Genomic DNA, 24,434 nt, shown 5'->3' with positions numbered 1-24,434 from the left:
TTTAATCGATTGTGAAACAAAATCTAAACGACATAATAAAAATTCAACCACACCACGGATTCCCAGACAGTCTCCCACAATGGTACTAGTGAGGCCTTAAGCTGTGTAACTTCTGCGTTCTGACGAGAGCAGGCACATTCAGCTTAGAATGGCCATTGACGTTAAATGCTTTAATCCATAGTCCTATTTAATCTATTGTGAAACAAAATCAAAACGACATAATAAAAGGTCAACCGCACCACGGATTCCCAGACAGTCTCCCACACTGGTACTAGCGAGGCCTTAAGCTGTGTAACTTCTGCGATCTGACGAGAGCAGGCACATTCAGCTTAGAATGGCCATTGACATTAAAAGCCTTAATCCATAGTCCCATTTAATCTATTGTGAAACAAAATCTAAACAACATAATAAAGAGTCAACCGCACCACGGATTCCCAGACAGTCTCCCACACTGGTACTAGCGAGGCCTTAAGCTGTGTAACTTCTGCGCTCTGACGAGAGCAGGCACATTCAGCTTAGAATGGCCATTGACATTAAAAGCCTTAATCCATAGTCCTATTTAATCTATTGTGAAACAAAATCTAAACAACATAATAAAAAGTCAACCGCACCACGGATTCCCAGACAGTCTCCCACACTGGTACTAGCGAGGCCTTAAGCTGTGTAACTTCTGCGATCTGACGAGAGCAGGGACATTCAGCTTAGAATGGCCATTGACATTAAATGATTTAATCCATAGTCCTTTTTAATCGATTGTGAAACAAAATCTAAACGACATAATAAAAATTCAACCGCACCACGGATTCCCAGACAGTCTCCCACACTGGTACTAGCGAGGCGTTAAGCTGTGTAACTTCAGCGATCTAACGAGAGCAGGCACATTCAGCTTAGAATGGCCATTGACATTGAATGCTTTAATCCATAGTCCTTTTTAATCGATTGTGAAACAAAATCTAAACATAATAAAAAGTCAACCGCACCACGGATTCCCAGACAGTCTCCCACACTGGTACTAGCAAGGCCATAAGCTGTGTAACTTCTGCGATCTGACGATAGCAGGCACATTCAGCTTAGAATGGCCATTGACATTAAAAGCCTTAATCCATAGTCCTATTTAATCTATTGTGAAACAAAATCTAAACAACATAATAAAAAGTCAACCGCACCACGGATTCCCAGACAGTCTCCCACACTGGTACTAACGAGGCCTTAAGCTGTGTAACTTCTGCGATCTGACGAGAGCAGTGACATTCAGCTTAGAATGGCCATTGACATTAAATGCTATAATCCATAGTCCTTTTTAATCGATTGTGAAACAAAATCTAAACGACATAATAGAAATTCAACCGCACCACGGATTCCCAGACAGTCTCCCACACTGGTACTAGCAAGGCCTTAAGCTGTGTAACTTCTGCGTTCTGATGAGAGCAGGCACATTCAGCTTAGAATGGCCATTGACGTTCATTGCTTTAATCTATAGTCCTATTTAATCTATTGTGAAACAAAATCTAAACGACATAATAAAAAGTCAACCGCACCACGGTTTCCCAGACAGTCTCCCACACTGGTACTAGCGAGGCCTTAAGCTGAGTAACTTCTGCGATCTGACGAGAGCAGGCACATGCAGCTTAGAATGGCCATTGACATTAAATGCTTTAATCCATAGTCCTTTTTAATCGATTGTGAAACAAAATCTAAACGACATAATAAAAAGTCAACCGCACCACGGATTCCCAGACAGTCTCCCACACTGGTACTAGCGAGGCCTTAAGCTGTGTAACTTCTGCGATCTGACGAGAGCTGGGAAATTCAGCTTAGAATGGCCATTGACATTAAATGCTTTAATCCATAGTCCTTTTTAATCGATTGTGAAACAAAATCTAAACGACATAATAAAAATTCAACCACACCACGGATTCCCAGACAGTCTCCCACAATGGTACTAGCGAGGCCTTAAGCTGTGTAACTTCTGCGTTCTGACGAGAGCAGGCACATTCAGCTTAGAATGGCCATTGACGTTAAATGCTTTAATCCATAGTCCTATTTAATCTATTGTGAAACAAAATCTAAACGACATAATAAAAAGTCAACCGCACCACGGATTCCCAGACAGTCTCCCACACTGGTACTAGCGAGGCCTTAAGCTGTGTAACTTCTGCGATCTGACGAGGGCAGGCACATTCAGCTTAGAATGGCCATTGACCTTAAATGCTTTAATCCACAGTCCTTTTTAATCGATTGTGAAACAAAATCTAAACGACATAATAAAAAGTCAACCGCACCACGGATTCCCAGACAGTCTCCCACACTGGTACTAGCAAGGCCTTAAGCTGTGTAACTTCTGCGATCTGACGAGAGCAGGGACATTCAGCTTAGAATGGCCATTGACATTAAATGATTTAATCCATAGTCCTTTTTAATCGATTGTGAAACAAAATCTAAACGACATAATAAAAATTCAACCGCACCACGGATTCCCAGACAGTCTCCCACACTGGTACTAGCGAGGCGTTAAGCTGTGTAACTTCAGCGATCTAACGAGAGCAGGCACATTCAGCTTAGAATGGCCATTGACATTAAATGCTTTAATCCATAGTCCTTTTTAATCGATTGTGAAACAAAATCTAAACATAATAAAAAGTCAACCGCACCACGGATTCCCAGACAGTCTCCCACACTGGTACTAGCAAGGCCATAAGCTGTGTAACTTCTGCGATCTGACGATAGCAGGCACATTCAGCTTAGAATGGCCATTGACATTAAATGCTTTAATCCACAGTCCTTTTTAATCGATTGTGAAACAAAATCTAAACGACATAATAAAAAGTCAACCGCACCACGGATTCCCAGACAGTCTCCCACACTGGTACTAGCGAGGGATTAAGCTGTGTAACTTCTGCGATCTGACAAGAGCAGGCACATTCAGCTTAGAATGGCCATTGACATTAAATGCTTTAATCCATAGTCCTTTTTAATCGATTGTGAAACAAAATCTAAACGACATAATAAAAAGTCAACCGCACCACGGATTCCCAGACAGTCTCCCACACTGGTACTAGCGAGGCCTTAAGCTGTGTAACTTCTGCGATCTGACGAGAGCTGGAAAATTCAGCTTAGAATGGCCATTGACATTAAATGCTTTAATCCATAGTCCTTTTTAATCGATTGTGAAACAAAATCTAAACGACATAATAAAAAGTCAACCGCACCACGGATTCCCAGACAGTCTCCCACACTGGTACTAGCGAGGCCTTAAGCTGTGTAACTTCTGCGATCTGACGAGAGCTGGGAAATTCAGCTTAGAATGGCCATTGACATTAAATGCTTTAATCCATAGTCCTTTTTAATCGATTGTGAAACAAAATCTAAACGACATAATAAAAATTCAACCACACCACGGATTCCCAGACAGTCTCCCACAATGGTACTAGCGAGGCCTTAAGCTGTGTAACTTCTGCGTTCTGACGAGAGCAGGCACATTCAGCTTAGAATGGCCATTGACGTTAAATGCTTTAATCCATAGTCCTATTTAATCTATTGTGAAACAAAATCTAAACGACATAATAAAAAGTCAACCGCACCACGGATTCCCAGACAGTCTCCCACACTGGTACTAGCGAGGCCTTAAGCTGTGTAACTTCTGCGATCTGACGAGGGCAGGCACATTCAGCTTAGAATGGCCATTGACCTTAAATGCTTTAATCCACAGTCCTTTTTAATCGATTGTGAAACAAAATCTAAACGACATAATAAAAAGTCAACCGCACCACGGATTCCCAGACAGTCTCCCACACTGGTACTAGCGAGGGATTAAGCTGTGTAACTTCTGCGATCTGACAAGAGCAGGCACATTCAGCTTAGAATGGCCATTGACATTAAATGCTTTAATCCATAGTCCTTTTTAATCGATTGTGAAACAAAATCTAAACGACATAATAAAAAGTCAACCGCACCACGGATTCCCAGACAGTCTCCCACACTGGTACTAGCGAGGCCTTAAGCTGTGTAACTTCTGCGATCTGACGAGAGCTGGAAAATTCAGCTTAGAATGGCCATTGACATTAAATGCTTTAATCCATAGTCCTTTTTAATCGATTGTGAAACAAAATCTAAACGACATAATAAAAATTCAACCACACCACGGATTCCCAGACAGTCTCCCACAATGGTACTAGCGAGGCCTTAAGCTGTGTAACTTCTGCGTTCTGACGAGAGCAGGCACATTCAGCTTAGAATGGCCATTGACGTTAAATGCTTTAATCCATAGTCCTATTTAATCTATTGTGAAACAAAATCTAAACGACATAATAAAAAGTCAACCGCACCACGGATTCCCAGACAGTCTCCCACACTGGTACTAGCGAGGCCTTAAGCTGTGTAACTTCTGCGTTCTGACGAGGGCAGGCACATTCAGCTTAGAATGGCCATTGACCTTAAATGCTTTAATCCACAGTCCTTTTTAATCGATTGTGAAACAAAATCTAAACGACATAATAAAAAGTCAACCGCACCACGGATTCCCAGACAGTCTCCCACACTGGTACTAGCGAGGGATTAAGCTGTGTAACTTCTGCGATCTGACAAGAGCAGGCACATTCAGCTTAGAATGGCCATTGACATTAAATGCTTTAATCCATAGTCCTTTTTAATCGATTGTGAAACAAAATCTAAACGACATAATAAAAAGTCAACCGCACCACGGATTCCCAGACAGTCTCCCACACTGGTACTAGCGAGGCCTTAAGCTGTGTAACTTCTGCGATCTGACGAGAGCAAGGACATTCAGCTTAGAATGGCCATTGACATTAAATGCTTTAATCCATAGTCCTTTTTAATCGATTGTGAAACAAAATCGAAACGACATAATAAAAATTCAACCGCACCACGGATTCCCAGACAGTCTCCCACACTGGTACTAGCGAGGCCTTAAGCTGTGTAACTTCTGCGATCTGACGAGAGCAGGCACATTCAGCTTAGAATGGCCATTGACGTTAAATGCTTTAATCCATAGTCCTATTTAATCTATTGTGAAACAAAATCTAAACGACATAATAAAAAGTCAACCGCACCCCGGATTCCCAGACAGTTTCCCACACTGGTACTAGCGAGGCGTTAAGCTGTGTAACTTCTGCGATCTAACGAGAGCAGGCACATTCAGCTTAGAATGGCCATTGACATTAAATGCTTTAATCCATAGTCCTTTTTAATCGATTGTGAAACAAAATCTAAACGACATAATAAAAAGTCAACCGCACCACGGATTCCCAGACAGTCTCCCACACTGGCACTAGCGAGGCCTTAAGCTGTGTAACTTCTGCGATCTGACGAGAGCAGGCACATTCAGCTTAGAATGGCCATTGACATTAAAAGCCTTAATCCATAGTCCTATTTAATCTATTGTGAAACAAAATCTAAACAACATAATACAAATTCAACCGCACCACGGATTCCCAGACAGTCTCCCACACTGGTACTAGCGAGGCCTTAAGCTGTGTAACTTCTGCGATCTGACGAGAGCAGGGACATTCAGCGTAGAATGGCCATTGACATTAAATGCTTTAATCCATAGTCCTTTTTAATCTATTGTGAAACAAAATCTAAACGACATAATAAAAACTCAACCGCACCACGGATTCCCAGACAGTCTCCCACACTGGTACTAGCGAGGCCTTAAGCTGTGTAACTTCTGCGATCTGATGAGAGCAGGCACATTCAGCTTAGAATGGCCATTGACATAAAATGCTTTAATCCATAGTCCTTTTTAATCGATTGTGAAACAAAATCTAAACGACATAATAAAAAGTCAACCGCACCACGGATTCCCAGACAGTCTCCCACACTGGTACTAGCGAGGCGTTAAGCTGTGTAACTTCTGCGATCTGACGAGAGCAGGCACATTCAGCTTAGAATTGCCATTGACATTAAATGCTTTAATCCATAGTCCTTTTTAATCGATTGTGAAACAAAATCTAAACGACATAATAAAAAGTCAACCGCACCACGGATTCCCAGACAGTCTCCCACACTGGTACTAGCGAGGCCTTAAGCTGTGTAACTTCTGCGATCTGACGAGAGCAGGGACATTCAGCTTATAATAGCCATTGACATTAAATGCTTTAATCCATAGTCCTTTTTAATCGATTGTGAAACAAAATCTAAACGACATAATAAAAATACAACCGCACCACGGATTCCCAGACAGTCTCCCACAGTGGTACTAGCGAGGCCTTAAGCTGTGTAACTTCTGCGATCCGACGAGAGCAGGGACATTCAGCTTAGAATGGCCATTGACATTAAATGCTTTAATCCATAGTCCTTTTTAATCGATTGTGAAACAAAATCTAAACGACATAATAAAAAGTCAACCGCACCACGGATTCCCAGACAGTCTCCCACACTGGTACTAGCGAGGCCTTAAGCTGTGTAACTTCTGCGATCTGACGAGAGCAGGGACATTCAGCGTAGAATGGCCATTGACATTAAATGCTTTAATCCATAGTCCTTTTTAATCTATTGTGAAACAAAATCTAAACGACATAATAAAAACTCAACCGCACCACGGATTCCCAGACAGTCTCCCACACTGGTACTAGCGAGGCCTTAAGCTGTGTAACTTCTGCGATCTGATGAGAGCAGGCACATTCAGCTTAGAATGGCCATTGAAATAAAATGCTTTAATCCATAGTCCTTTTTAATCGATTGTGAAACAAAATCTAAACGACATAATAAAAAGTCAACCGCACCACGGATTCCCAGACAGTCTCCCACACTGGTACTAGCGAGGCGTTAAGCTGTGTAACTTCTGCGATCTGACGAGAGCAGGCACATTCAGCTTAGAATTGCCATTGACATTAAATGCTTTAATCCATAGTCCTTTTTAATCGATTGTGAAACAAAATCTAAACGACATAATAAAAAGTCAACCGCACCACGGATTCCCAGACAGTCTCCCACACTGGTACTAGCGAGGCCTTAAGCTGTGTAACTTCTGCGATCTGACGAGAGCAGGGACATTCAGCTTAGAATGGCCATTGACATTAAATGCTTTAATCCATAGTCCTTTTTAATCGATTGTGAAACAAAATCTAAACGACATAATAAAAAGTCAACCGCACCACGGATTCCCAGACAGTCTCCCACACTGGTACTAGCGAGGCCTTAAGCTGTGTAACTTCTGCGATCTGACGAGAGCAAGGACATTCAGCTTAGAATGGCCATTGACATTAAATGCTTTAATCCATAGTCCTTTTTAATCGATTGTGAAACAAAATCGAAACGACATAATAAAAATTCAACCGCACCACGGATTCCCAGACAGTCTCCCACACTGGTACTAGCGAGGCCTTAAGCTGTGTAACTTCTGCGATCTGACGAGAGCAGGCACATTCAGCTTAGAATGGCCATTGACGTTAAATGCTTTAATCCATAGTCCTATTTAATCTATTGTGAAACAAAATCTAAACGACATAATAAAAAGTCAACCGCACCCCGGATTCCCAGACAGTTTCCCACACTGGTACTAGCGAGGCGTTAAGCTGTGTAACTTCTGCGATCTAACGAGAGCAGGCACATTCAGCTTAGAATGGCCATTGACATTAAATGCTTTAATCCATAGTCCTTTTTAATCGATTGTGAAACAAAATCTAAACGACATAATAAAAAGTCAACCGCACCACGGATTCCCAGACAGTCTCCCACACTGGCACTAGCGAGGCCTTAAGCTGTGTAACTTCTGCGATCTGACGAGAGCAGGCACATTCAGCTTAGAATGGCCATTGACATTAAAAGCCTTAATCCATAGTCCTATTTAATCTATTGTGAAACAAAATCTAAACAACATAATACAAATTCAACCGCACCACGGATTCCCAGACAGTCTCCCACACTGGTACTAGCGAGGCCTTAAGCTGTGTAACTTCTGCGATCTGACGAGAGCAGGGACATTCAGCGTAGAATGGCCATTGACATTAAATGCTTTAATCCATAGTCCTTTTTAATCTATTGTGAAACAAAATCTAAACGACATAATAAAAACTCAACCGCACCACGGATTCCCAGACAGTCTCCCACACTGGTACTAGCGAGGCCTTAAGCTGTGTAACTTCTGCGATCTGATGAGAGCAGGCACATTCAGCTTAGAATGGCCATTGACATAAAATGCTTTAATCCATAGTCCTTTTTAATCGATTGTGAAACAAAATCTAAACGACATAATAAAAAGTCAACCGCACCACGGATTCCCAGACAGTCTCCCACACTGGTACTAGCGAGGCGTTAAGCTGTGTAACTTCTGCGATCTGACGAGAGCAGGCACATTCAGCTTAGAATTGCCATTGACATTAAATGCTTTAATCCATAGTCCTTTTTAATCGATTGTGAAACAAAATCTAAACGACATAATAAAAAGTCAACCGCACCACGGATTCCCAGACAGTCTCCCAGACTGGTACTAGCGAGGCCTTAAGCTGTGTAACTTCTGCGATCTGACGAGAGCAGGGACATTCAGCTTATAATAGCCATTGACATTAAATGCTTTAATCCATAGTCCTTTTTAATCGATTGTGAAACAAAATCTAAACGACATAATAAAAATACAACCGCACCACGGATTCCCAGACAGTCTCCCACACTGGTACTAGCGAGGCCTTAAGCTGTGTAACTTCTGCGATCCGACGAGAGCAGGCACATTCAGCTTAGAATGGCCATTGACCTTAAATGCTTTAATCCATAGTCCTTTTTAATCGATTGTGAAACAAAATCTAAACGACATAATAGAAAGACAACCGCACCACGGATTCCCAGACAGTCTCCCACACTGGTACTAGCGAGGCCTTTAGCTGTGTAACTTCTGCGATCTGACGAGAGCCGGGACATTCAGCTTAGAACGGCCATTGACATAAAATGCTTTAATCCATAGTCCTTTTTAATCGATTGTGAAACAAAATCTGAACGACATAATAAAAATTCAACCGCACCACGGATTCCCAGACAGTCTCCCACACTGGTACTAGCGAGGCCTTAAGCTGTGTAACTTCTGCGATCTGACGAGAGCAGGCACATTCAGCTTAGAATGGCCATTGACATTAAATGCTTTAATCCATAGTCCTTTTTAATCGATTGTGAAACAAAATCTAAACGACATAATAAAAAGTCAACCGCACCACGGATTCCCAGACAGTCTCCTACACTGGTACTAGCAAGGCGTTAAGCTGTGTAACTTCTGCGATCTGACGAGAGCAGGCACATTCAGCTTAGAATGGCCATTGACATTAAATGCTTTAATCCATAGTTCTTTTTAATCGATTGTGAAACAAAATCTAAACGACATAATAAAAAGTAAACCGCACCACGGATTCCCAGACAGTCTCCCACACTGGTACTAGCGAGGCCTTAAGCTGTGTAACTTCTGCGCTTTGACGAGAGCAGGCACATTCAGCTTAGAATGGCCATTGACGTTAAAAGCCTTAATCCATAGTCCTATTTAATCTATTGTGAAACAAAATCTAAACGACATAATAAAAAGTCAACCGCACCACGGATTCCCAGACAGTCTCCCACACTGGTACTAGCGAGGCTTTAAGCTGTGTAACTTCTGCGATCTGACGAGAGCAGGGACATTCATCTAAGAATTGCCATTGACTTTAAATGCTTTAATCCATAGTCCTTTTTAATCGATTGTGAAACAAAATCTAAACGACATAATAAAAATTCAACCGCACCACGGATTCCCACACTGGTACTAGCGAGGACTTAAGCTGTGTAACTTCTGCGTTCTGACGAGAGCAGGCACATTCAGCTTAGAATGGCCATTGACGTTAAATGCTTTAATCCATAGTCCTATTTAATCTATTGTGAAACAAAATCTAAACGACATAATAAAAAGTCAACCGCACCACGGATTCCCAGACAGTCTCCCACACTGGTACTAGCGAGGCCTTAAGCTGTGTAACTTCTGCGATCTGACGAGAGCAGGTACATTCAGCTTAGAATGGCCATTGACATTAAATGCTTTAATCCATAGTCCTTTTTAATCGATTGTGAAACAAAATCTAAACGACATAATAAAAATTCAACCACACCACGGATTCCCAGACAGTCTCCCACACTGGTACTAGCGAGGCCTTAAGCTGTGTAACTTCTGCGATCTGACGAGAGCAGGTACATTCAGCTTAGAATGGCCATTGACTTTAAATGCTTTAATCCATAGTCCTTTTTAATCGATTGTGAAACAAAATCTAAACGACATAATAAAAAGTCAACTGCACCACGGCTTCCCAGACAGTCTCCCACACTGGTACTAGCGAGGCCTTAAGCTGTGTAACTTCTGCGATTTGACGAGAGCAGGGACATTCAGCTTAGAATGGCCATTGACATTCAATGCTTTAATCCATAGTCCTTTTTAATCGATTGTGAAACAAAATCTAAACGACATAATAAAAATTCAACCACACCACGGATTCCCAGACAGTCTCCCACACTAGTACTAGCGAGGCCTTAAGCTGTGTAACTTCTGCACTCTGACGAGAGCAGGCACATTCAGCTTAGAATGGCCATTGATGTTAAATGCTTTAATCCATAGTCCTTTTTAATCGATTGTGAAACAAAATCTAAACGACATAATAAAAATACAACCGCACCACGGATTCCCAGACAGTCTCCCACACTGGTACTAGCGAGGCCTTAAACTGTGTAACCTCTGCGATCTGACAAGAAAGGCACATTCAGCTTAGAATGGCCATTGACATTAAATGCTTTAATCCATAGTCCTTTTTAATCGATTGTGAAACAAAATCTAAACGACATAATAAAAAGTCAACCGCACCACGGATTCCCAGACAGTCTCCCACACTGGTACTAGCGAGGCCTTAAGCTGTGTAACTTCTGCAATCTGACGAGAGCAGGCACATTCAGCTTAGAATGGCCATTGACATTAAATGCTTTAATCCATAGTCCTTTTTAATCGATTGTGAAACAAAATCTAAACGACATAATAAAAAGTCAACCGCACCACGGATTCCCAGACAGTCTCCCACACTGGCACTAGCGAGGCCTTAAGCTGTGTAACTTCTGCGATCTGACGAGAGCAGGCACATTCAGCTTAGAATGGCCATTGACATTAAAAGCCTTAATCCATAGTCCTATTTAATCTATTGTGAAAAAAAATCTAAACAACATAATACAAATTCAACCGCACCACGGATTCCCAGACAGTCTCCCACACTGGTACTAGCGAGGCCTTAAGCTGTGTAACTTCTGCGATCTGACGAGAGCAGGGACATTCAGCATAGAATGGCCATTGACATTAAATGCTTTAATCCATAGTCCTTTTTAATCTATTGTGAAACAAAATCTAAACGACATAATAAAAACTCAACCGCACCACGGATTCCCAGACAGTCTCCCACACTGGTACTAGCGAGGCCTTAAGCTGTGTAACTTCTGCGATCTGACGAGAGCAGGCACATTCAGCTTAGAATGGCCATTGACATAAAATGCTTTAATCCATAGTCCTTTTTAATCGATTGTGAAACAAAATCTAAACGACATAATAAAAAGTCAACCGCACCACGGATTCCCAGACAGTCTCCCACACTGGTACTAGCGAGGCGTTAAGCTGTGTAACTTCTGCGATCTGACGAGAGCAGGCACATTCAGCTTAGAATTGCCATTGACATTAAATGCTTTAATCCATAGTCCTTTTTAATCGATTGTGAAACAAAATCTAAACGACATAATAAAAAGTCAACCGCACCACGGATTCCCAGACAGTCTCCCACACTGGTACTAGCGAGGCGTTAAGCTGTGTAACTTCTGCGATCTGACGAGAGCAGGCACATTCAGCTTAGAATTGCCATTGACATTAAATGCTTTAATCCATAGTCCTTTTTAATCGATTGTGAAACAAAATCTAAACGACATAATAAAAAGTCAACCGCACCACGGATTCCCAGACAGTCTCCCACACTGGTACTAGCGAGGCCTTAAGCTGTGTAACTTCTGCGATCTGACGAGAGCAGGGACATTCAGCTTATAATAGCCATTGACATTAAATGCTTTAATCCATAGTCCTTTTTAATCGATTGTGAAACAAAATCTAAACGACATAATAAAAATACAACCGCACCACGGATTCCCAGACAGTCTCCCACACTGGTACTAGCGAGGCCTTAAGCTGTGTAACTTCTGCGATCCGACGAGAGCAGGCACATTCAGCTTAGAATGGCCATTGACCTTAAATGCTTTAATCCATAGTCCTTTTTAATCGATTGTGAAACAAAATCTAAACGACATAATAAAAAGACAACCGCACCACGGATTCCCAGACAGTCTCCCACACTGGTACTAGCGAGGCCTTTAGCTGTGTAACTTCTGCGATCTGACGAGAGCCGGGACATTCAGCTTAGAACGGCCATTGACATAAAATGCTTTAATCCATAGTCCTTTTTAATCGATTGTGAAACAAAATCTGAACGACATAATAAAAATTCAACCGCACCACGGATTCCCAGACAGTCTCCCACACTGGTACTAGAGAGGCCTTAAGCTGTGTAACTTCTGCGACCTGACGAGAGTAAGCACATTCAGCTTAGAATGGCCATTGACGTTAAATGCTTTAATCCATAGTCCTATTTAATCTATTGTGAAACAAAATCTAAACGACATAATAAAAAGTCAACCGCACCACAGATTCCCAGACAGTCTCCCACACTGGTACTAGCGAGGCCTTAAGCTGTGTAACTTCTGCGATCTGACGAGAGCAGGCACATTCAGCTTAGAATGGCCATTGACATTAAATGCTTTAATCCATAGTCCTTTTTAATCGATTGTGAAACAAAATCTAAACGACATAATAAAAAGTCAACCGCACCACGGATTCCCAGACAGTCTCCTACACTGGTACTAGCAAGGCGTTAAGCTGTGTAACTTCTGCGATCTGACGAGAGCAGGCACATTCAGCTTAGAATGGCCATTGACATTAAATGCTTTAATCCATAGTTCTTTTTAATCGATTGTGAAACAAAATCTAAACGACATAATAAAAAGTAAACCGCACCACGGATTCCCAGACAGTCTCCCACACTGGTACTAGCGAGGCCTTAAGCTGTGTAACTTCTGCGCTTTGACGAGAGCAGGCACATTCAGCTTAGAATGGCCATTGACGTTAAAAGCCTTAATCCATAGTCCTATTTAATCTATTGTGAAACAAAATCTAAACGACATAATAAAAAGTCAACCGCACCACGGATTCCCAGACAGTCTCCCACACTGGTACTAGCGAGGCTTTAAGCTGTGTAACTTCTGCGATCTGACGAGAGCAGGGACATTCATCTAAGAATTGCCATTGACTTTAAATGCTTTAATCCATAGTCCTTTTTAATCGATTGTGAAACAAAATCTAAACGACATAATAAAAATTCAACCGCACCACGGATTCCCACACTGGTACTAGCGAGGACTTAAGCTGTGTAACTTCTGCGATCTGACGAGAGCAGGTACATTCAGCTTAGAATGGCCATTGACATTAAATGCTTTAATCCATAGTCCTTTTTAATCGATTGTGAAACAAAATCTAAACGACATAATAAAAATTCAACCGCACCACGGATTCCCAGACAGTCTCCCACACTGGTACTAGCGAGGCCTTAAGCTGTGTAACTTCTGCGATCTGACGAGAGCAGGTACATTCAGCTTAGAATGGCCATTGACTTTAAATGCTTTAATCCATAGTCCTTTTTAATCGATTGTGAAACAAAATCTAAACGACATAATAAAAAGTCAACTGCACCACGGCTTCCCAGACAGTCTCCCACACTGGTACTAGCGAGGCCTTAAGCTGTGTAACTTCTGCGATTTGACGAGAGCAGGGACATTCAGCTTAGAATGGCCATTGACATTAAATGCTTTAATCCATAGTCCTTTTTAATCGATTGTGAAACAAAATCTAAACGACATAATAAAAATTCAACCACACCACGGATTCCCAGACAGTCTCCCACACTAGTACTAGCGAGGCCTTAAGCTGTGTAACTTCTGCGCTCTGACGAGAGCAGGCACATTCAGCTTAGAATGGCCATTGATGTTAAATGCTTTAATCCATAGTCCTTTTTAATCGATTGTGAAACAAAATCTAAACGACATAATAAAAATACAACCGCACCACGGATTCCCAGACAGTCTCCCACACTGGTACTAGCGAGGCCTTAAACTGTGTAACCTCTGCGATCTGACAAGAAAGGCACATTCAGCTTAGAATGGCCATTGACATTAAATGCTTTAATCCATAGTCCTTTTTAATCGATTGTGAAACAAAATCTAAACGACATAATAAAAAGTCAACCGCACCACGGATTCCCAGACAGTCTCCCACACTGGTACTAGCGAGGCCTTAAGCTGTGTAACTTCTGCAATCTGACGAGAGCAGGCACATTCAGCTTAGAATGGCCATTGACATTAAATGCTTTAATCCATAGTCCTTTTTAATCGATTGTGAAACAAAATCTAAACGACATAATAAAAATTCAACCACACCACGGATTCCCAGACAGTCTCCCACACTGGTACTAGCGAGGCCTTAAGCTGTGTAACTTCTGCGATCTGACGAGAGCAGGCACATTCAGCTTAGAATGGCCATTGTCATTAAATGCTTTAATCCATAGTCCTTTTTAATCGATTGTGAAACAAAATCTAAACGACATAATAAAAAGTCAACCGCACCACGGATTCCCAGACAGTCTCCCACACTGGTACTAGCGAGGCCTTAAGCTGTGTAACTTTTGCGATCTGACGAGAGCTGGCACATTCAGCTTAGAATGGCCATTGACGTTAAATGCTTTAATCCATAGTCCTATTTAATCTATTGTGAAACAAAATCTAAACGACATAATAAAAAGTCAACCGCACCACGGATTCCCAGACAGTCTCCCACACTGGTACCAGCGAGGCGTTAAGCTGTGTAACTTCTGCGATCTAACGAGAGCAGGCACATTCAGCTTAGAATGGCCATTGACATTAAATGCTTTAATCCATAGTCCTTTTTAATCGATTGTGAAACAAAATCTAAACGACATAATAAAAAGTCAACCGCACCACGGATTCCCAGACAGTCTCACACACTGGTACTAGCGAGGCCTTAAGCTGTGTAACTTCTGCGTTCTGACGAGAGCAGCCACATTCAGCTTGGAATGGCCATTGACGTTAAATGCTTTAATCCATAGTCCTATTTAATCTATTGTGAAACAAAATCTAAACGACATAATAAAAATTCAACCGCACCACGGATTCCCAGACAGTCTCCCTCACTGGTACTAGCGAGGCCTTAAGCTGTGTAACTTCTGCGATCCGACGAGAAAGGCACATTCAGCTTAGATTGGCCATTGACATTAAATGCTTTAATCCATAGTCCTTTTTAATCGATTGTGAAACAAAATCTAAACGACATAATAAAAAGACAACCGCACCACGGATTCCCAGACAGTCTCCCACACCGGTACTAGCGAGGCCTTAAACTGTGTAACTTCTGCAATCTGACGAGAGCAGGCACATTCAGCTTAGCATGGCCATTGACATTAAATGCTTTAATCCATAGTCCTTTTTAATCGATTGTGAAACAAAATCTAAACGACATAATAAAAATTCAACCGCACCACAGATTCCCAGACAGTCTCCCACACTGGTACTAGCGAGGCCTTAAGCTGTGTAACTTCTGCGATCTGACGAGAGCAGGCACATTCAGCTTAGAATGGCCATTGACGTTAAATGCTTTAATCCATAGTCCTATTTAATCTATTGTGAAACAAAATCTAAACGACATAATAAAAAGTCAACCGCACCACGGATTCCCAGACAGTCTCCCACACTGGTACTAGCGAGGCCTTAAGCTGTGTAACTTCTGAGATCTGACGAGAGCAGGCACATTCAGCTTAGAATGGCCATTGACATTAAATGCTTTAATCCATAGTCCTTTTTAATCGATTGTGAAACAAAATCTAAACGACATAATAAAAAGTCAACCGCACCACGGATTCCCAGACAGTCTCCCACACTGGTACTAGCGAGGCCTTAAGCTGTGTAACTTCTGCGATCTGACGAGAGCAGGCACATTCAGCTTAGAATGGCCATTGACATTAAATGCTTTAATCCATAGTCCTTTTTAATCGATTGTGAAAGAAAATCTAAACGACATAATAAAAAGGCAACCACACCACGGATTCCCAGACAGTCTCCCACACTGGTACTAGCGAGGCCTTAATCTGTGTAACTTCTGCGATTTAACGAGAGCAGGCACATTCAGCTTAGAATGGCCATTGACATTAAACGCTTTAAGAGATAATAGGAAAGGGGAAAGGAGGAAAAGGAGCGTGGAGGGTTAATGGTCGCCTTCAATTGTATTGATACCGACTGCAATAGGGACAGAAAGATTATATTGTGCAATGTCCCCTTTTAATATTGCCACATTGTAAAGTTGTCGATGTTACAATGTATAATTGCGACTTTTGTCAAAATTAACAAAGTAGAAATTCTATTGGTTACTATCACTACTTTGATAAAAATAGAAGAGGTAGTGCTGCAAGGATGAATGGTGTATTTGAAATTCCTTGTAAACGCACTCCGCAAGAGGTTGTATTCAAATTCTGTGAGCAACTGCGTATTGCCTAATTGCGTTTTTTGTTATATTATTTTATTATTTATAATTTTTAAAACTTTCCAATTCGTTATTAGGTCATGTTATAGTACAATATAGACTGCAGAATATGCCAATAGGCAATACGTTCGTTGGTGTGTTTTATGTACAACGCTGATTATTTTTATCCCCGTTATATGTACTTTAGTCAGCAGTATGACCATTATCCTAATGAACTGCCGGCTCTTAAACCACCACGTGTTGTGTTTAGGCCGCAGTGCACACAGATAGACAGGCTCTGTTTGAATTGTAAGTGTAACTTAATAAATTCAATCGTGTGATCTGCTGGTTAGTTAGGCCAGCAGATATTCAAGATGCACGCTGTCAAAGCCACGGCAACTCCGTAGCCTGTGGCGGTATTGCCACCACGTTCGTTCGTTCCCCTTTGTTTATCTGTGCGGAGCGAACTGACAGCTCAACACCTTGTAGTGCTGTTGCCACTACCTCCGTTCGTTCTGAGTTTGCAGTGAACGAACTAATTGCGGTAAGATTAGATTTTAAATTTCTAGATTTTCTCTCACTAATCTTGCCCTCTATAGTCGATAATCTTTCCCTATTGCCAGGGTCGGTATAGTCCCGACGCGCGTTTCACTGACCGAAGTCAGCTTCTTCCGGGGGCGGGAGCATTTTGTTTCTGAGGCTATTTAAAGCCCAGAGTTTGATTGACATTCAGTATAGCCAATCAGTTACATGGTGATTCGTTAAACTGTTACTGATCTAAAGGGAACTGTAATTTTGTTCCCGTCCGTGATTACAAAACAAAATAAAATCATCTCGTGCAGGATTCTCCCCAGCAGTGTTAAATAGGTTAACAAAAACCTTTAACATTTGTTTATATGTCCAAAACATTAGGACATATTATATCCAATGATATCACTTCGCATGCTCTATGTTATTCAATAAATTTAAAAGTAATATGCTACTGGACTGTCGTTAACTTTAATTATTCTATTCTTGGACCTACAAAAATCTTTATTATTTATTTTTTGTTTTTTATTTTATTATGTATTATTTATTTATATAGTGTTATATTAATTTTATTTAATTTTTTACTTGATTTTTTGAAAGATTTTTTAAGGTTTTATGTAATATTTATATGTTTTTATTGTTTTTGGTAATTGCTGACCCTTATAGGAAAAGTCCTAATTTACATTCTTTTCTAAGTAAAACCCTATGTACATACTTTGTATCGGTTAGATAAATTATCCCAAAAATTAATCTACCTTCAATAGCAAATGAATTTATGCGAGCAATATCACTGTTTCCCTATACTCTTTAAGTAGATATTCCTTGAGATCATGGCATTTGGTTGCACACAATATACCAGGATCTCCTATTATTTATGACCTCATTTCATGGACTTATTGCAAATATATAATTGACCCAAGACTGTTTTAATAACATTAATTCCAGGTTGACCATTCTGGGAGATTGGAATTATTGTGGATGGTGTAATGGGAGTGTCACTTATTTACAGAAAACAGCCAAAGTTGAAGGATTCGTTTAAACCATGTGGATTCACCGAGTTCATGTTGAAGATCCACTTACTCTCTTCTTGTAACAATAAGGAGTCCACATCTCCACCTCTGATTCCCGTAGTGAGGTGGCAAATTGCCCAGCCTGATAATTCTCTAAAATTGAGATTATGGCTGTGTTTAAAGTGTCTGGCCACTGGTGTTGGTTGGAACTGTTTATTTTGTTTTTTTGTCTCCATTTCCACTTTATCATAATTTCTTATGTTTCCAATATGTTCCCTTATTCTAGATTTCAAGTCTCTCTTGGTTTTTCCCACATAGTGTAGATTACACGTGCATCTTAGGACATATATCACCCCCTTGGTGGCACAGGTGATATGTTCCCGAATTTTGTAATAATCTCCTTTTCCATTCTTGAAACCCTGTTTTTTTATCAGGATTTGACAGGCTATACATAGGCCGCATGGATAAAACCCTGGGTATTTTTGTTCTTTCTTTTTTGCCATTTTTTACACGAAAAATGGCAAGAAATGTATAATATCATGGCAAAACACTGGCAGATTTTACTACTGGACGAAGACCTTAAAGAACATCTCGGTACAACAATCTCTTCAGGTTATAGAAAAAGTAACACTATAAAACAACATATTGTAAAAAGTCATTTTTCAAGGGATTGTATAAAAAAGAAAGAACAAAAATACCCAGGGTTTTATCCATGCGGCCTATGTATAGCCTGTCAAATCCTGATAAAAAAACAGGGTTTCAAGAATGGAAAAGGAGATTATTACAAAATTCGGGAACATATCACCTGTGCCACCAAGGGGGTGATATATGTCCTAAGATGCACGTGTAATCTACACTATGTGGGAAAAACCAAGAGAGACTTGAAATCTAGAATAAGGGAACATATTGGAAACATAAGAAATTATGATAAAGTGGAAATGGAGACAAAAAAACAAAATAAACAGTTCCAACCAACACCAGTGGCCAGACACTTTAAACACAGCCATAATCTCAATTTTAGAGAATTATCAGGCTGGGCAATTTGCCACCTCACTACGGGAATCAGAGGTGGAGATGTGGACTCCTTATTGTTACAAGAAGAGAGTAAGTGGATCTTCAACATGAACTCGGTGAATCCACATGGTTTAAACGAATCCTTCAACTTTGGCTGTTTTCTGTAAATAAGTGACACTCCCATTACACCATCCACAATAATTCCAATCTCCCAGAATGGTCAACCTGGAATTAATGTTATTAAAACAGTCTTGGGTCAATTATATATTTGCAATAAGTCCATGAAATGAGGTCATAAATAATAGGAGATCCTGGTATATTGTGTGCAACCAAATGCCATGATCTCAAGGAATATCTACTTAAAGAGTATAGGGAAACAGTGATATTGCTCGCATAAATTCATTTGCTATTGAAGGTAGATTAATTTTTGGGATAATTTATCTAACCGATACAAAGTATGTACATAGGGTTTTACTTAGAAAAGAATGTAAATTAGGACTTTTCCTATAAGGGTCAGCAATTACCAAAAACAATAAAAACATATAAATATTACATAAAACCTTAAAAAATCTTTCAAAAAATCAAGTAAAAAATTAAATAAAATTAATATAACACTATATAAATAAATAATACATAATAAAATAAAAAACAAAAAATAAATAATAAAGATTTTTGTAGGTCCAAGAATAGAATAATTAAAGTTAACGACAGTCCAGTAGCATATTACTTTTAAATTTATTGAATAACATAGAGCATGCGAAGTGATATCATTGGATATAATATGTCCTAATGTTTTGGACATATAAACAAATGTTAAAGGTTTTTGTTAACCTATTTAACACTGCTGGGGAGAATCCTGCACGAGATGATTTTATTTTGTTTTGTAATCACGGACGGGAACAAAATTACAGTTCCCTTTAGATCAGTAACAGTTTAACGAATCACCATGTAACTGATTGGCTATACTGAATGTCAATCAAACTCTGGGCTTTAAATAGCCTCAGAAACAAAATGCTCCCGCCCCCGGAAGAAGCTGACTTCGGTCAGTGAAACGCGCGTCGGGACTATACCGACCCTGGCAATAGGGAAAGATTATCGACTATAGAGGGCAAGATTAGTGAGAGAAAATCTAGAAATTTAAAATCTAATCTTACCGCAATTAGTTCGTTCACTGCAAACTCAGAACGAACGGAGGTAGTGGCAACAGCACTACAAGGTGTTGAGCTGTCAGTTCGCTCCGCACAGATAAACAAAGGGGAACGAACGAACGTGGTGGCAATACCGCCACAGGCTACGGAGTTGCCGTGGCTTTGACAGCGTGCATCTTGAATATCTGCTGGCCTAACTAACCAGCAGATCACACGATTGAATTTATTAAGTTACACTTACAATTCAAACAGAGCCTGTCTATCTGTGTGCACTGCGGCCTAAACACAACACGTGGTGGTTTAAGAGCCGGCAGTTCATTAGGATAATGGTCATACTGCTGACTAAAGTACATATAACGGGGATAAAAATAATCAGCGTTGTACATAAAACGCACCAACGAACGTATTGCCTATTGGCATATTCTGCAGTCTATATTGTACTATAACATGACCTAATAACGAATTGGAAAGTTTTAAAAATTATAAATAATAAAATAATATAACAAAAAACGCAATTAGGCAATACGCAGTTGCTCACAGAATTTGAATACAACCTCTTGCGGAGTGCGTTTACAAGGAATTTCAAATACACCATTCATCCTTGCAGCACTACCTCTTCTATTTTTATCAAAGTAGTGATAGTAACCAATAGAATTTCTACTTTGTTAATTTTGACAAAAGTCGCAATTATACATTGTAACATCGACAACTTTACAATGTGGCAATATTAAAAGGGGACATTGCACAATATAATCTTTCTGTCCCTATTGCAGTCGGTATCAATACAATTGAAGGCGACCATTAACCCTCCACGCTCCTTTTCCTCCTTTCCCCTTTCCTATTATCTCTAGAATTCAATAGGTGGTGTACACCTGAGCATGGAGGGATAACTTATTCCATTTAATTTAAGAATACAAGTGGAGTTCTCCTCTACGAATCTATTAAACGCTTTAATCCATAGTCCTTTTTAATCGATTGTGAAACAAAATCTAAACGACATAACAAATAGTCAACCGCACCACGGATTCCCAGACAGTCTCCCAAACTGGTACTAGCGAGGCGTTAAGCTGTATAACTTCTGCGATCTAACGAGAGCAGGCACATTCAGCTTAGAATGGCCATTGACATTAAACGCTTTAATCCATAGTCCTTTTTAATCGATTGTGAAACAAAATCTAAACGACATAATAAATAGTCAACCGCACCAAGGATTCCCAGACAGTCTCCCACACTGGTACTAGCAAGGCCTTAAGCTTTGCAAGTTCTGCGATCTGACGAGAGCAGGCACATTCAGCTTAGAATGGCCATTGACATTAAAAGCCTTAAGCCTTAATCCATAGTCCTATTTAATCTATTGTGAAACAAAATCTAAACGACATAATAAAAAGTCAACCGCACCACGGATTCACAGACAGTCTCCCACACTGGTACTAGCGAGGCGTTAAGCTGTGTAACTTCTGCGATCTAACAAGAGCAGGCAAATTCAGCTTAGAATGGCCATTGACATTAAATGCTTTAATCCATAGTCCTTTTTAATCGATTGTGAAACAAAATCTAAACGACATAATAAAAAGTCAACCGCACCACGGATTCACAGACAGTCTCCCACACTGGTACTAGCGAGGCCTTAAGCTGTGTAACTTCTGCGATCTGACAAGAGCAGGCACGTTCAGCTTAGAATGGCCATTGACGTTAAATGCTTTAATCCATAGTCCTATTTAATCTATTGTGAAACAAAATCTAAACGACATAATAAAAAGTCAACCGCACCACGGATTCCCAGACAGTCTCACACACTGGTACTAGCGAGGCCTTAAGCTGTGTAAGTTCTGAGATCTGACGAGAGCAGGCACATTCAGCTTAGAATGGCCATTGACATTAAATGCTTTAATCCATAGTCCTTTTTAATCGATTGTGAAACAAAATCTAAACGACATAATAAAAAGTCAACCGCACCACGGATTCCCAGACAGTCTCCCACACTGGTACTAGCGAGGCCTTAAGCTGTGTAATTTCTGCGATCTGACGAGAGCAGGCACATTCAGCTTAGAATGGCCATTGACATTAAATGCTTTAATCCATAGTCCTTTTTAATCGATTGTGAAAGAAAATCTAAACGACATAATAAAAAGTCAACCGCACCACGGATTCCCAGACAGTCTCCCACACTAGTACTAGCAAGGCCTTAAGCTTTGTAAGTTCTGCGATCTGACGAGAGCAGGCACATTCAGCTTAGAATGGCCATTGACATTAAAAGCCTTAATCCATAGTCCTATTTAATCTATTGTGAAACAAAATCTAAACGACATAATAAAAAGTCAACCGCACCACGGATTCACAGACAGTCTCCCACACTGGTACTAGCGAGGCGTTAAGCTGTGTAACTTCTGCGATCTAACGAGAGCAGGCAAATTCAGCTTAGAATGGCCATTGACATTAAATGCTTTAATCCATAGTCCTTTTTAATCGATTGTGAAACAAAATCTAAACGACATAATAAAAAGTCAACCGCACCACGGATTCACAGACAGTCTCCCACACTGGTACTAGCGAGGCCTTAAGCTGTGTAACTTCTGCGATCTGACGAGAGCAGGCACATTCAGCTTAGAATGGCCATTGACGTTAAATGCTTTAATCCATAGTCCTATTTAATCTATTGTGAAACAAAATCTAAACGACATAATAAAAAGTCAACCGCACCACGGATTCCCAGACAGTCTCCCACACTGGTACTAGCGAGGCGTTAAGCTGTGTAACGTCTGCGATCTAACGAGAGCAGGCACATTCAGCTTAGAATGGCCATTGACATTAAATGCTTTAATCCATAGTCCTTTTTAATCGATTGTGAAACAAAATCTAAACGACATAATAAAAAGTCAACCGCACCACGGATTCCCAGACAGTCTCCCACACTGGTACTAGCGAGGACTTAAGCTGTGTAACTTCTGCGATCTGACGAGAGCAGGCACATTCAGCTTAGAATGGCCATTGACATTAAAAGCCTTAATCCATAGTCCTATTTAATCTATTGTGAAACAAAATCTAAACAACATAATAAAAAGGCAACCGCACCACGGATTCCCAGACAGTCTCCCACACTGGTACTAGCGAGGCCTTAAGCTGTGTAACTTCTGCGATCTGACGAGAGCAGGGACATTCAGCTTAGAATGACCATTGACATTAAATGCTTTAATCCATAGTCCTTTTTAATCGATTGTGAAACAAAATCTAAACGACATAATAAAAATTCAACCGCACCACGGATTCCCAGACAGTCTCCCACACTGGTACTAGCGAGGCCTTAAGCTGTGTAACTTCTGCGTTCTGACGAGAGCAGGCACATTCAGCTTAGAATGGCCATTGACGTTAAATGCTTTAATCCATAGTCCTATTTAATCTATTGTGAAACAAAATCTAAACGACATAATAAAAAGTCAACTGCACCACGGATTCCCAGACAGTCTCCTACACTGGTACCAGCGAGGCGTTAAGCTGTGTAACTTCTGCGATCTAACAAGAGCAGGCACATTCAGCTTAGAATGGCCATTGACATTAAATGCTTTAATCCATAGTCCTTTTTAATCGATTGTGAAACAAAATCTAAACGACATAATAAAAAGTCAACCGCACCACTGATTCCCAGACAGTCTCACACACTGGTACTAGCGAGGCCTTAAGCTGTGTAACTTCTGCGTTCTGACGAGAGCAGGCACATTCAGCTTGGAATGGCCATTGACGTTAAATGCTTTAATCCATAGTCCTATTTAATCTATTGTGAAACAAAATCTAAACGACATAATAAAAATTCAACCGCACCACGGATTCCCAGACAGTCTCCCACACTGGTACTAGCGAGGCCTTAAGCTGTGTAACTTCTGCGATCTGACGAGAAAGGCACATTCAGCTTAGAATGGCCATTGACATTAAATGCTTTAATCCATAGTCCTTTTTAATCGATTGTGAAACAAAATCTAAACGACATAATAAAAAGTCAACCGCACCACGGATTCCCAGACAGTCTCCCACACTGGAACTAGCGAGGCCTTAAGCTGTGTAACTTCTGCAATCTGACGAGAGCAGGCACATTCAGCTTAGAATGGCCATTAACATTAA

At 40.6% G+C, this 24,434-nt stretch overlaps 80 pseudogenes; all 80 read right to left on the bottom strand.

Annotated features, from left to right (window-relative positions):
- Positions 1 to 41: 41 nt before the first annotated feature.
- On the bottom strand, positions 42 to 160 carry LOC142734643 (5S ribosomal RNA; annotated as a pseudogene).
- A 67-nt stretch (positions 161 to 227) lies between these two features.
- LOC142734506 (5S ribosomal RNA) lies at positions 228 to 346 on the bottom strand (annotated as a pseudogene).
- A 67-nt stretch (positions 347 to 413) lies between these two features.
- LOC142734487 (5S ribosomal RNA) lies at positions 414 to 532 on the bottom strand (annotated as a pseudogene).
- A 67-nt stretch (positions 533 to 599) lies between these two features.
- LOC142734471 (5S ribosomal RNA) lies at positions 600 to 718 on the bottom strand (annotated as a pseudogene).
- A 436-nt stretch (positions 719 to 1,154) lies between these two features.
- On the bottom strand, positions 1,155 to 1,273 carry LOC142734588 (5S ribosomal RNA; annotated as a pseudogene).
- Positions 1,274 to 1,340: 67 nt separating this feature from the next.
- Positions 1,341 to 1,459, bottom strand: LOC142734520 (5S ribosomal RNA; annotated as a pseudogene).
- Positions 1,460 to 1,526: 67 nt separating this feature from the next.
- Positions 1,527 to 1,645, bottom strand: LOC142734525 (5S ribosomal RNA; annotated as a pseudogene).
- A 67-nt stretch (positions 1,646 to 1,712) lies between these two features.
- On the bottom strand, positions 1,713 to 1,831 carry LOC142734707 (5S ribosomal RNA; annotated as a pseudogene).
- Positions 1,832 to 1,898: 67 nt separating this feature from the next.
- On the bottom strand, positions 1,899 to 2,017 carry LOC142734619 (5S ribosomal RNA; annotated as a pseudogene).
- Positions 2,018 to 2,084: 67 nt separating this feature from the next.
- On the bottom strand, positions 2,085 to 2,203 carry LOC142734570 (5S ribosomal RNA; annotated as a pseudogene).
- A 67-nt stretch (positions 2,204 to 2,270) lies between these two features.
- On the bottom strand, positions 2,271 to 2,389 carry LOC142734523 (5S ribosomal RNA; annotated as a pseudogene).
- A 622-nt stretch (positions 2,390 to 3,011) lies between these two features.
- LOC142734654 (5S ribosomal RNA) lies at positions 3,012 to 3,130 on the bottom strand (annotated as a pseudogene).
- A 67-nt stretch (positions 3,131 to 3,197) lies between these two features.
- LOC142734705 (5S ribosomal RNA) lies at positions 3,198 to 3,316 on the bottom strand (annotated as a pseudogene).
- A 67-nt stretch (positions 3,317 to 3,383) lies between these two features.
- Positions 3,384 to 3,502, bottom strand: LOC142734617 (5S ribosomal RNA; annotated as a pseudogene).
- Positions 3,503 to 3,569: 67 nt separating this feature from the next.
- On the bottom strand, positions 3,570 to 3,688 carry LOC142734569 (5S ribosomal RNA; annotated as a pseudogene).
- A 253-nt stretch (positions 3,689 to 3,941) lies between these two features.
- On the bottom strand, positions 3,942 to 4,060 carry LOC142734652 (5S ribosomal RNA; annotated as a pseudogene).
- A 67-nt stretch (positions 4,061 to 4,127) lies between these two features.
- Positions 4,128 to 4,246, bottom strand: LOC142734615 (5S ribosomal RNA; annotated as a pseudogene).
- A 67-nt stretch (positions 4,247 to 4,313) lies between these two features.
- Positions 4,314 to 4,432, bottom strand: LOC142734511 (5S ribosomal RNA; annotated as a pseudogene).
- A 253-nt stretch (positions 4,433 to 4,685) lies between these two features.
- LOC142734529 (5S ribosomal RNA) lies at positions 4,686 to 4,804 on the bottom strand (annotated as a pseudogene).
- A 67-nt stretch (positions 4,805 to 4,871) lies between these two features.
- LOC142734549 (5S ribosomal RNA) lies at positions 4,872 to 4,990 on the bottom strand (annotated as a pseudogene).
- A 67-nt stretch (positions 4,991 to 5,057) lies between these two features.
- LOC142734802 (5S ribosomal RNA) lies at positions 5,058 to 5,176 on the bottom strand (annotated as a pseudogene).
- A 67-nt stretch (positions 5,177 to 5,243) lies between these two features.
- On the bottom strand, positions 5,244 to 5,362 carry LOC142734591 (5S ribosomal RNA; annotated as a pseudogene).
- A 67-nt stretch (positions 5,363 to 5,429) lies between these two features.
- Positions 5,430 to 5,548, bottom strand: LOC142734771 (5S ribosomal RNA; annotated as a pseudogene).
- Positions 5,549 to 5,615: 67 nt separating this feature from the next.
- On the bottom strand, positions 5,616 to 5,734 carry LOC142734514 (5S ribosomal RNA; annotated as a pseudogene).
- A 67-nt stretch (positions 5,735 to 5,801) lies between these two features.
- On the bottom strand, positions 5,802 to 5,920 carry LOC142734742 (5S ribosomal RNA; annotated as a pseudogene).
- A 67-nt stretch (positions 5,921 to 5,987) lies between these two features.
- LOC142734737 (5S ribosomal RNA) lies at positions 5,988 to 6,106 on the bottom strand (annotated as a pseudogene).
- Positions 6,107 to 6,173: 67 nt separating this feature from the next.
- On the bottom strand, positions 6,174 to 6,292 carry LOC142734790 (5S ribosomal RNA; annotated as a pseudogene).
- Positions 6,293 to 6,359: 67 nt separating this feature from the next.
- On the bottom strand, positions 6,360 to 6,478 carry LOC142734634 (5S ribosomal RNA; annotated as a pseudogene).
- Positions 6,479 to 6,545: 67 nt separating this feature from the next.
- On the bottom strand, positions 6,546 to 6,664 carry LOC142734447 (5S ribosomal RNA; annotated as a pseudogene).
- Positions 6,665 to 6,731: 67 nt separating this feature from the next.
- Positions 6,732 to 6,850, bottom strand: LOC142734741 (5S ribosomal RNA; annotated as a pseudogene).
- A 67-nt stretch (positions 6,851 to 6,917) lies between these two features.
- On the bottom strand, positions 6,918 to 7,036 carry LOC142734469 (5S ribosomal RNA; annotated as a pseudogene).
- A 67-nt stretch (positions 7,037 to 7,103) lies between these two features.
- LOC142734528 (5S ribosomal RNA) lies at positions 7,104 to 7,222 on the bottom strand (annotated as a pseudogene).
- Positions 7,223 to 7,289: 67 nt separating this feature from the next.
- Positions 7,290 to 7,408, bottom strand: LOC142734548 (5S ribosomal RNA; annotated as a pseudogene).
- Positions 7,409 to 7,475: 67 nt separating this feature from the next.
- LOC142734801 (5S ribosomal RNA) lies at positions 7,476 to 7,594 on the bottom strand (annotated as a pseudogene).
- Positions 7,595 to 7,661: 67 nt separating this feature from the next.
- LOC142734590 (5S ribosomal RNA) lies at positions 7,662 to 7,780 on the bottom strand (annotated as a pseudogene).
- Positions 7,781 to 7,847: 67 nt separating this feature from the next.
- On the bottom strand, positions 7,848 to 7,966 carry LOC142734770 (5S ribosomal RNA; annotated as a pseudogene).
- Positions 7,967 to 8,033: 67 nt separating this feature from the next.
- LOC142734513 (5S ribosomal RNA) lies at positions 8,034 to 8,152 on the bottom strand (annotated as a pseudogene).
- Positions 8,153 to 8,219: 67 nt separating this feature from the next.
- Positions 8,220 to 8,338, bottom strand: LOC142734740 (5S ribosomal RNA; annotated as a pseudogene).
- Positions 8,339 to 8,405: 67 nt separating this feature from the next.
- LOC142734782 (5S ribosomal RNA) lies at positions 8,406 to 8,524 on the bottom strand (annotated as a pseudogene).
- A 67-nt stretch (positions 8,525 to 8,591) lies between these two features.
- LOC142734704 (5S ribosomal RNA) lies at positions 8,592 to 8,710 on the bottom strand (annotated as a pseudogene).
- A 253-nt stretch (positions 8,711 to 8,963) lies between these two features.
- On the bottom strand, positions 8,964 to 9,082 carry LOC142734547 (5S ribosomal RNA; annotated as a pseudogene).
- Positions 9,083 to 9,149: 67 nt separating this feature from the next.
- LOC142734671 (5S ribosomal RNA) lies at positions 9,150 to 9,268 on the bottom strand (annotated as a pseudogene).
- Positions 9,269 to 9,335: 67 nt separating this feature from the next.
- Positions 9,336 to 9,454, bottom strand: LOC142734791 (5S ribosomal RNA; annotated as a pseudogene).
- A 427-nt stretch (positions 9,455 to 9,881) lies between these two features.
- Positions 9,882 to 10,000, bottom strand: LOC142734470 (5S ribosomal RNA; annotated as a pseudogene).
- A 67-nt stretch (positions 10,001 to 10,067) lies between these two features.
- Positions 10,068 to 10,186, bottom strand: LOC142734573 (5S ribosomal RNA; annotated as a pseudogene).
- Positions 10,187 to 10,253: 67 nt separating this feature from the next.
- On the bottom strand, positions 10,254 to 10,372 carry LOC142734648 (5S ribosomal RNA; annotated as a pseudogene).
- A 67-nt stretch (positions 10,373 to 10,439) lies between these two features.
- LOC142734795 (5S ribosomal RNA) lies at positions 10,440 to 10,558 on the bottom strand (annotated as a pseudogene).
- Positions 10,559 to 10,810: 252 nt separating this feature from the next.
- LOC142734536 (5S ribosomal RNA) lies at positions 10,811 to 10,929 on the bottom strand (annotated as a pseudogene).
- A 67-nt stretch (positions 10,930 to 10,996) lies between these two features.
- Positions 10,997 to 11,115, bottom strand: LOC142734589 (5S ribosomal RNA; annotated as a pseudogene).
- A 67-nt stretch (positions 11,116 to 11,182) lies between these two features.
- On the bottom strand, positions 11,183 to 11,301 carry LOC142734721 (5S ribosomal RNA; annotated as a pseudogene).
- Positions 11,302 to 11,368: 67 nt separating this feature from the next.
- On the bottom strand, positions 11,369 to 11,487 carry LOC142734572 (5S ribosomal RNA; annotated as a pseudogene).
- A 67-nt stretch (positions 11,488 to 11,554) lies between these two features.
- On the bottom strand, positions 11,555 to 11,673 carry LOC142734744 (5S ribosomal RNA; annotated as a pseudogene).
- A 67-nt stretch (positions 11,674 to 11,740) lies between these two features.
- Positions 11,741 to 11,859, bottom strand: LOC142734743 (5S ribosomal RNA; annotated as a pseudogene).
- A 67-nt stretch (positions 11,860 to 11,926) lies between these two features.
- On the bottom strand, positions 11,927 to 12,045 carry LOC142734736 (5S ribosomal RNA; annotated as a pseudogene).
- Positions 12,046 to 12,112: 67 nt separating this feature from the next.
- On the bottom strand, positions 12,113 to 12,231 carry LOC142734703 (5S ribosomal RNA; annotated as a pseudogene).
- Positions 12,232 to 12,670: 439 nt separating this feature from the next.
- On the bottom strand, positions 12,671 to 12,789 carry LOC142734485 (5S ribosomal RNA; annotated as a pseudogene).
- Positions 12,790 to 12,856: 67 nt separating this feature from the next.
- On the bottom strand, positions 12,857 to 12,975 carry LOC142734672 (5S ribosomal RNA; annotated as a pseudogene).
- A 67-nt stretch (positions 12,976 to 13,042) lies between these two features.
- Positions 13,043 to 13,161, bottom strand: LOC142734792 (5S ribosomal RNA; annotated as a pseudogene).
- A 427-nt stretch (positions 13,162 to 13,588) lies between these two features.
- On the bottom strand, positions 13,589 to 13,707 carry LOC142734490 (5S ribosomal RNA; annotated as a pseudogene).
- Positions 13,708 to 13,774: 67 nt separating this feature from the next.
- LOC142734647 (5S ribosomal RNA) lies at positions 13,775 to 13,893 on the bottom strand (annotated as a pseudogene).
- A 67-nt stretch (positions 13,894 to 13,960) lies between these two features.
- On the bottom strand, positions 13,961 to 14,079 carry LOC142734657 (5S ribosomal RNA; annotated as a pseudogene).
- Positions 14,080 to 14,331: 252 nt separating this feature from the next.
- On the bottom strand, positions 14,332 to 14,450 carry LOC142734535 (5S ribosomal RNA; annotated as a pseudogene).
- A 67-nt stretch (positions 14,451 to 14,517) lies between these two features.
- LOC142734730 (5S ribosomal RNA) lies at positions 14,518 to 14,636 on the bottom strand (annotated as a pseudogene).
- A 67-nt stretch (positions 14,637 to 14,703) lies between these two features.
- LOC142734670 (5S ribosomal RNA) lies at positions 14,704 to 14,822 on the bottom strand (annotated as a pseudogene).
- A 67-nt stretch (positions 14,823 to 14,889) lies between these two features.
- Positions 14,890 to 15,008, bottom strand: LOC142734798 (5S ribosomal RNA; annotated as a pseudogene).
- Positions 15,009 to 15,446: 438 nt separating this feature from the next.
- Positions 15,447 to 15,565, bottom strand: LOC142734719 (5S ribosomal RNA; annotated as a pseudogene).
- Positions 15,566 to 15,632: 67 nt separating this feature from the next.
- LOC142734614 (5S ribosomal RNA) lies at positions 15,633 to 15,751 on the bottom strand (annotated as a pseudogene).
- Positions 15,752 to 15,818: 67 nt separating this feature from the next.
- On the bottom strand, positions 15,819 to 15,937 carry LOC142734560 (5S ribosomal RNA; annotated as a pseudogene).
- Positions 15,938 to 16,004: 67 nt separating this feature from the next.
- On the bottom strand, positions 16,005 to 16,123 carry LOC142734828 (5S ribosomal RNA; annotated as a pseudogene).
- A 5,205-nt stretch (positions 16,124 to 21,328) lies between these two features.
- Positions 21,329 to 21,447, bottom strand: LOC142734729 (5S ribosomal RNA; annotated as a pseudogene).
- A 446-nt stretch (positions 21,448 to 21,893) lies between these two features.
- Positions 21,894 to 22,012, bottom strand: LOC142734711 (5S ribosomal RNA; annotated as a pseudogene).
- Positions 22,013 to 22,265: 253 nt separating this feature from the next.
- Positions 22,266 to 22,384, bottom strand: LOC142734555 (5S ribosomal RNA; annotated as a pseudogene).
- Positions 22,385 to 22,451: 67 nt separating this feature from the next.
- On the bottom strand, positions 22,452 to 22,570 carry LOC142734755 (5S ribosomal RNA; annotated as a pseudogene).
- A 253-nt stretch (positions 22,571 to 22,823) lies between these two features.
- LOC142734526 (5S ribosomal RNA) lies at positions 22,824 to 22,942 on the bottom strand (annotated as a pseudogene).
- Positions 22,943 to 23,009: 67 nt separating this feature from the next.
- LOC142734800 (5S ribosomal RNA) lies at positions 23,010 to 23,128 on the bottom strand (annotated as a pseudogene).
- Positions 23,129 to 23,195: 67 nt separating this feature from the next.
- Positions 23,196 to 23,314, bottom strand: LOC142734566 (5S ribosomal RNA; annotated as a pseudogene).
- Positions 23,315 to 23,381: 67 nt separating this feature from the next.
- Positions 23,382 to 23,500, bottom strand: LOC142734603 (5S ribosomal RNA; annotated as a pseudogene).
- Positions 23,501 to 23,567: 67 nt separating this feature from the next.
- LOC142734496 (5S ribosomal RNA) lies at positions 23,568 to 23,686 on the bottom strand (annotated as a pseudogene).
- Positions 23,687 to 23,939: 253 nt separating this feature from the next.
- LOC142734804 (5S ribosomal RNA) lies at positions 23,940 to 24,058 on the bottom strand (annotated as a pseudogene).
- A 252-nt stretch (positions 24,059 to 24,310) lies between these two features.
- On the bottom strand, positions 24,311 to 24,429 carry LOC142734779 (5S ribosomal RNA; annotated as a pseudogene).
- Positions 24,430 to 24,434: the final 5 nt, after the last annotated feature.

Source organism: Rhinoderma darwinii, unplaced genomic scaffold (assembly GCF_050947455.1).
Source record: "Rhinoderma darwinii isolate aRhiDar2 unplaced genomic scaffold, aRhiDar2.hap1 Scaffold_980, whole genome shotgun sequence".
Classification (NCBI taxonomy): Eukaryota; Metazoa; Chordata; class Amphibia; order Anura; family Rhinodermatidae; genus Rhinoderma; species Rhinoderma darwinii.
Note: the sequence above shows the minus strand (reverse complement) of the source record. Positions and strands in the feature narration are given on the sequence as shown.